This window comes from Triticum aestivum, chromosome 1B (genome assembly GCF_018294505.1).
Source record: "Triticum aestivum cultivar Chinese Spring chromosome 1B, IWGSC CS RefSeq v2.1, whole genome shotgun sequence".
Lineage (NCBI taxonomy): Eukaryota > Viridiplantae > Streptophyta > Magnoliopsida > Poales > Poaceae > Triticum > Triticum aestivum.
In genome coordinates this window covers 57,938,622-57,945,178 of record NC_057795.1, presented here as the reverse complement: position 1 = coordinate 57,945,178, position 6,557 = coordinate 57,938,622, and the positions used below count along the sequence as shown (strand labels likewise).

The 6,557-nt window shown below is 46.1% G+C and overlaps 1 long non-coding RNA gene across 1 annotated transcript; it reads left to right on the top strand.

Annotated features, from left to right (window-relative positions):
* The first annotated feature begins 1,018 nt into the window (after nt 1–1,018).
* Nucleotides 1,019–5,710, top strand: LOC123086620 (uncharacterized). The gene is made up of 4 exons (XR_006441010.1): nt 1,019–1,468; nt 5,082–5,257; nt 5,433–5,544; nt 5,643–5,710. It is a non-coding gene; the product is annotated as an uncharacterized lncRNA (long non-coding RNA).
* The last annotated feature ends 847 nt before the right edge of the window (nt 5,711–6,557 follow it).

The following is a 6,557-nucleotide window of genomic DNA, read 5'->3' as shown; positions in this document are numbered from 1 at the left end:
CGCGACACATGCCCAGATACGTCCGCAAACCGCCAGCGACGAGGTGTATGGTGCCGACATGGCCGTGCTCGAGCGCCTCCAGGACCCCGCAGAGGAGAATCAAGGCGTGGCGCCTCCTGGACTCCGTCCTTCGCCGCTTTGTCGACGACGTCCCTGCCGCCGGGCAGGAAGGTACTCGATGACGTACTCGATACCCACCTGCAAGGTCAGCCCTCCATCCTCCCGGTCCTTCCCAGCAAATAGATCTAAACTCCTAATGTCTCAGTTGGTAGGTCGCGTTCCGGGTTTTATTTTCGTCCCACCTCACCCGGTTATTTTTGGTACCTATTTTGGTACCTCCTCCCACCTCAAGCTGACCCGCCACTAACCGTAAAAACCACGTACCGAGTCCTCCACCAGCCCCTCGCTCGAAAAATTCTACGACAATTAACCAGCGATAAAAAGACCTACGAAAAATAACCAGCGAAAAAAAACCCTCACGCACACTCGTTCGCCGTCGCTCGCCCCTGCCGCTCCATCCCTCGACTACCTGTCCCAACTCTCCTCCCTGCGCCGCCGTGGGTCTCGGCCTCCCTCCTCCCTGCGCCGCCGCGGGTCTCGGCCTCCCTCCTCCCTTCGTCCAGGCAAATAGAGGGCTGGCCTTGGCGCCTTGCCACTTTGATGGCAATCTGCCTTATGATCCGCCGCCGATCCCGATCTCGCATCGGAGGATTTGATTGACTTCTCCTCTCCTCTCTTCCACCTCTCTTCGTCGTCGGATCCCCGCGACACATGCCCAGATACGTCCGCAAACCGCCGGCGACGAGGTGTATGGTGCCGACATGGCCGTGCTCGAGCGCCTCCAGGACCCCGCAGAGGAGAATCAAGGCGTGGCGCCTCCTGGACTCCGTCCTTCGCCACCTTTGTTGACGACGTCCCTGCCGCCGGGCAGGAAGGTACTCGATGACGTACTCGATACCCACCTGCAAGGTCAGCCCCCCATCCTCCCGGTCCTTCCCAGCAAATAGATCTGGTAAAATTTGAATAATGATCTGGACTTCAATGATTAATTAATCTCCTGGTCTCTAATGGGAACTTTTTTGTTACTGAACTTCGTAGTTGGTTTACATAAAATCTGAAGTCTGTCTAACATATTTTACTTGAACACAGTTCGCTTCAGAATTCTACTTTATGTGAGCATTACTTTCTTAGGGTATCTGATTTACTTGGAGGAGTATTTAATTACACGTATGTGTAGTACAAGTTGTTATTTCCAAATAATTTTGATGGCCTCTAAGCATCATTGTTCATGTCTATTATTATTTATGAAAGCTACATGTCTTGGAGGGAAGTTGCGACTTGAGGGAGTGAGCTCCCATTCTCTCAATTTCTTGGCATGGCCATGCTTGCAGTACTGATAAGGCATGCTTCAAAAATGGAGGGAGGACCTGAGCTGCCGCCTTGGTTCCTGTCCGCACCAGCCGCCACAGTATGTAATCAGGCCTCCACTATCGTCCTCTGAATTTTGGATTACATGCATCTACAAGAGTGCGAAGGGTAAGGAAGCTAGCCGAGCCTAGGAGGATTCGCTTAGGTAGCTGGAACGTGGGGTCTCTGACAGGGAAGCTTCGGGAGCTAGTTGATGCAGCGGTGAGGAGAGGTGTTGATATCCTTTGCGTCCAAGAAAGCAAATGGAGAGGACAGAAGGCGAAGGAGGTGGAGGATACCGGCTTCAAGCTATGGTACACGGGGACGGGTGCAAACAGAAATGGCATAGGCATCTTGATCAACAAGAGCCTCAAGTATGGAGTGGTAGACCTCAAGAGACGTGGGGACCGGATTATCCTGGTCAAGCTGGTAGTTGAGGACTTGGTTCTCAATGTTATCAGCGCGTATGCCCCGCAAGTAGGCCACAATGAGAACACCAAGAGGGAGTTCTGGGAAGGCCTGGAAGACATGGTTAGGAGTGTACCGATTGGTGAGAAGCTCTTCATAGGAGGAGACCTCAATGGCCAAGTGGGTACATCTAACACAGGTTTTGAAGGGGCGCATGGGGGCTTTGGCTATGGCATCAGGAATCAAGAAGGAGAAGATGTCTTAAGCTTTGCCCTAGCCTACAACATGATTGTAGCCAACACCCTCTTTAGAAAGAGAGAATCACATCTGGTGACTTTTAGTAGTGGCCAACACTCTAGCCAGATTGATTTCATCCTCTCGAGAAGGGAAGATAGGCGTGCGTGCCTAGACTGTAAGGTGATACCTGGAGAGAGTGTTGTACCCCAGCATAAGCTGGTGGTTGCTGACTTCCGCTTTTGGATTCGTGTCCAGCGGGATAAGAGGGCTAAAGTCGCTAGAACGAAGTGGTGGAAGCTCAAGGGGGAGGTAGCTCAGGCGTTCAAGGAGAGGGTCATTAAGGAGGGCCCTTGGGAGGAAGGAGGGGATGCGGACAATGTGTGGATGAAGATGGCGACTTGCATTCGTAAGGTGGCCTCAGAGGAGTTTGGAGTGTCCAGGGGAAGGAGAAGCGAAGATAAGGATACCTGGTGGTGGAATGATGATGTCCAGAAGGCAATTAAAGAGAAGAAAGATTGCTTCAGACGCCTATACCTGGATAGGAGTGCACACAACATAGAGGAGTACAAGATGGCGAAGAAGGCCGCAAAGCGAGCTGTTGGTGAAGCAAGGGGTCGGGCGTATGAGGACCTCTACCAACGGTTAGGCACGAAGGAAGGCGAAAGGGACATCTATAAGATGGCCAAGATTCGAGAGAGGAAGACGAGGGATATTGGCCAAGTCAAATGCATCAAGGACGGAGCAGGCCATCTCTTGGTGAAGGACGAGGAGATTAAGCATAGATGGCGGGAGTACTTCGACAAGCTGTTCAATGGGGAGAATGAAAGCTCTACCATTGAACTGGACGACTCTTTTGATGAGACCAGCATGCGTTTTGTGCGTCGAATCAAGGAGTCTGAGGTCAAGGAGGCTTTAAAAAGGATGAAGGGAGGCAAGGCGATGGGCCCGGATTGTATCCCCATTGAGGTGTGGAAAGGTCTCGGGGACATAGCGATAGCATGGCTAACCAAGCTTTTCAACCTCATTTTTCGGGCAAACAAGATGCCAGATGAATGGAGACGGAGTATATTAGTACCAATCTTCAAGAACAAGGGGGATGTTCAGAGTTGTACTAATTACCGTGGAATTAAGCTGATGAGCCATACAATGAAGCTATGGGAGAGAGTCATTGAGCACCGCTTAAGAAGAATGACAAGCGTGACCAAAAACCAGTTTGGTTTCATGCCTGGGAGGTCGACCATGGAAGCCATTTTCTTGGTACGACAGCTTATGGAGAGATATAGGGAGCAAAAGAAGGATTTGCATATGGTGTTCATTGACTTGGAGAAGGCCTATGATAAGATACCGCGGAATGTCATGTGGTGGGCCTTGGAGAAACACAAAGTCTCAGCAAAGTACATTACCCTCATCAAGGACATGTACGATAATGTTGTGACAAGTGTTCGAACAAGTGATGTCGACACTGATGACTTCCTGATTAAGATAGGACTGCATCAGGGGTCAGCTTTGAGCCCTTATCTTTTTGCATTGGTGATGGATGAGGTCACAAGGGATATACAAGGAGATATCCCATGGTGTATGCTCTTTGCGGATGATGTGGTGCTAGTTGACGATAGTCGGGCGGGGGTAAATAGGAAGTTAGAGTTATGGAGACAAACCTTGGAATCGAAAGGGTTTAGGCTTAGTAGGACTAAAACCGAGTACATGATGTGCGGTTTCAGTACTACTAGGTGTGAGGAGGAGGAGGTTAGCCTTGATGGTCAGGTGGTACCTCAGAAGGACACCTTTCGGTATTTGGGGTCAATGCTGCAGGAGGATGGGGGTATTGATGAAGATGTGAACCATCGGATCAAAGCCGGATGGATAAAGTGGCGCCAAGCTTCTGGCATTCTCTGTGACAAGGGAGTGCCACAAAAGCTAAAAGGCAAGTTCTACAGGACGGCGGTTCGACCCGCAATGTTGTATGGCGCTGAGTGTTGGCCGACTAAAAGGCGACATGTTCAACAGTTAGGTGTGGCGGAGATGCGTATGTTGAGATGGATGTGTGGCCACACGAGGAAGGATCGAGTCCGGAATGATGATATACGATATAGAGTTGGGGTAGCACCAATTGAAGAGAAGCTTGTCCAACATCGTCTGAGATGGTATGGGCATATCCAGCGCAGGCCTCCAGAAGCTCCAGTGCATAGCGGATGGCTAAAGCGTGCGGAGAATGTCAAGAGAGGGCGAGGTAGACCGAATTTGACATGGGAGGAGTCCGTTAAGAGAGACCTGAAGGATTGGGGTATCACCGAAGAGCTAGCTATGGACAGGGGTGCATGGAAGCTTGCTATCCATGTGCCAGAGCCATGAGTTGGTTGCGAGATCTTATGGGTTTCACCTCTAGCCTACCCCAACTTGCTTGGGACTAAAGGCTTTGTTGTTGTTGTTGTTGTTGTATGCATCTACAAGAGCGCGAGAGTTTGAGAGGGTAGCACAGTGCTACATAGAAGTTAATTTTTCTCCATGAAGTTGATATGATGCGAAGCTTCTGCCAGATTGAAGGTTAATTGAGTTCTCATCTCCAAAATGTTTGCATTCTAAGTATCCTCTTTGATTCAGCGGTTCCATGATGCTACAGTTCACTTGTTTTTCACCTCTTGATGCTGCTATACACAGAAGGTGTTTGGTAATTTGCACATTAAAATTTTCTGATAAACTATGCCAATATCACATGCATATGCATTTTTTTAGTGATGTCTGATTATTAATCCATGCTACAATAAATAGGTCTGCTGCCTTGCTTTTCATAATTTAAATTTGTATTTATTTTCTTATATTCAAACAAATGTTTGTAGAGAACAGTGTTCGGCGACTTAGATAGCTTTAGTGAGTTGATGGTTTGACTTGCTAGGTATGCCTGCAAGGAGGACACTGTAATTTGGTCCAACAAGTACACACAACAATCTTCTGATTGTTCAACATTCTTTATTGCGTGAATTTCTGACATATCAGGATGCAGGTACATGACACTATTGTGTTGTCTGTAGAGGTTCTCATTCTGAAAGAAACTGCAACTATGCAAGAGCTTATTGACGGAGATTATGAAATTTGCAGTTCAAGTTCTGGACATCAGATTGATACTTTACCAAAGGTGCACCAATCGGCCCTCCGTCTCCTAGGGTGATGGCACAATGACATCGACAGCGGCAGCAATTGCGCACAGGTGATGATGGATTTGTCAACTGACTTCATATCTCTATCTCTACTACCTACAAAACCTGTAACATTCCATTCCCGTCTCCCGTCTTATTTCGTTTTGTCCAACCGCACACATTTCTCTGGTCGTATGCTAGATTGCAAGAACTGAAACATTTCCTACTGCGTTTTTAATGATGCAGTACGGTTAAAAACTTTTTATTTACTTGGGTCTGCTACCTCAGATTGATGCGCCATGCTCGGGCAATAATAGTCCAAGCTTCATCGTGTAATAAGCTCCACCTGTGTGCACAGGTAAGTGGTTCTGGGACTGCTTCTGTTTTTGTTTGTTATATTTGCTGCCAGTCTGATTGCTACTATCTACTGTACGTGCTTATTGTTTGGCTTTGAAGAGATATTTGCTCGATGTTATGCCAATTAATTTCAAACAGATGGTAAACTGTGATTTGCTCCTCAATTTGTATTGTATCTGAGATCTCATTTGTGCGTACATATTAGCTTCTTCATGGCAATTTCAATGTTACATGTACCATAGTAAGCCAATCAATATCTGCACCATATTGGTCTGATGCTTTCTTACCCTCTCATCCTTAATTAATACGCATTTTCCAATAGGATCAGCTTTGTTGTGCAAACTCACTTGTATTTTCCATTTTATTTGCACGATATCTTGAATGTTCATGGTCCGAATATAAATAAGATTCGGTTCTTCTCTCAGAAACTTATCCTTCTGCTTATATTTGCATTTGCTATTGATGATGTAATTTGAGCAAATACCCCATATCCTTTTTACCAAGTTTGGATAAAAGCATATATAAGTCTGATTTTAACAATATTTTGTGATCGACTATGTGTTTGCCCAAACTTTATTAGATGACGTGGAATGCTTGATTAATGATATCATTTTATTTTATTTTCTTTGTGGTTCCTGGTGTGAAGCAACAGATTTGAATAAAAATATTTATTTATTTAGAAACATTTTTAAGTTTATCTGTACATATTGATATTAGCTTGAATTTTGAACAAGAAATAGTTTCTTAATACGTACTTTTGAATTTTATGCACTTGTATGTACACTGCTACTAATGGTGCTCTTGATCATGTCATACACGAGTACTAATGGTGCATGCCTTAATATTGGAATGGAATGAATACCAGCTTATGCAGAGGTATCTATGACTAAATAAATAAAAATTGATGACTTACTATTTTACAATATTAGTTTCGACTATAGTATTGCTGACTAAATCATGCTACCTCTCATTATTGCGGCGTCTCGCTAGCAGGGTATTCCCATTTAGATTATG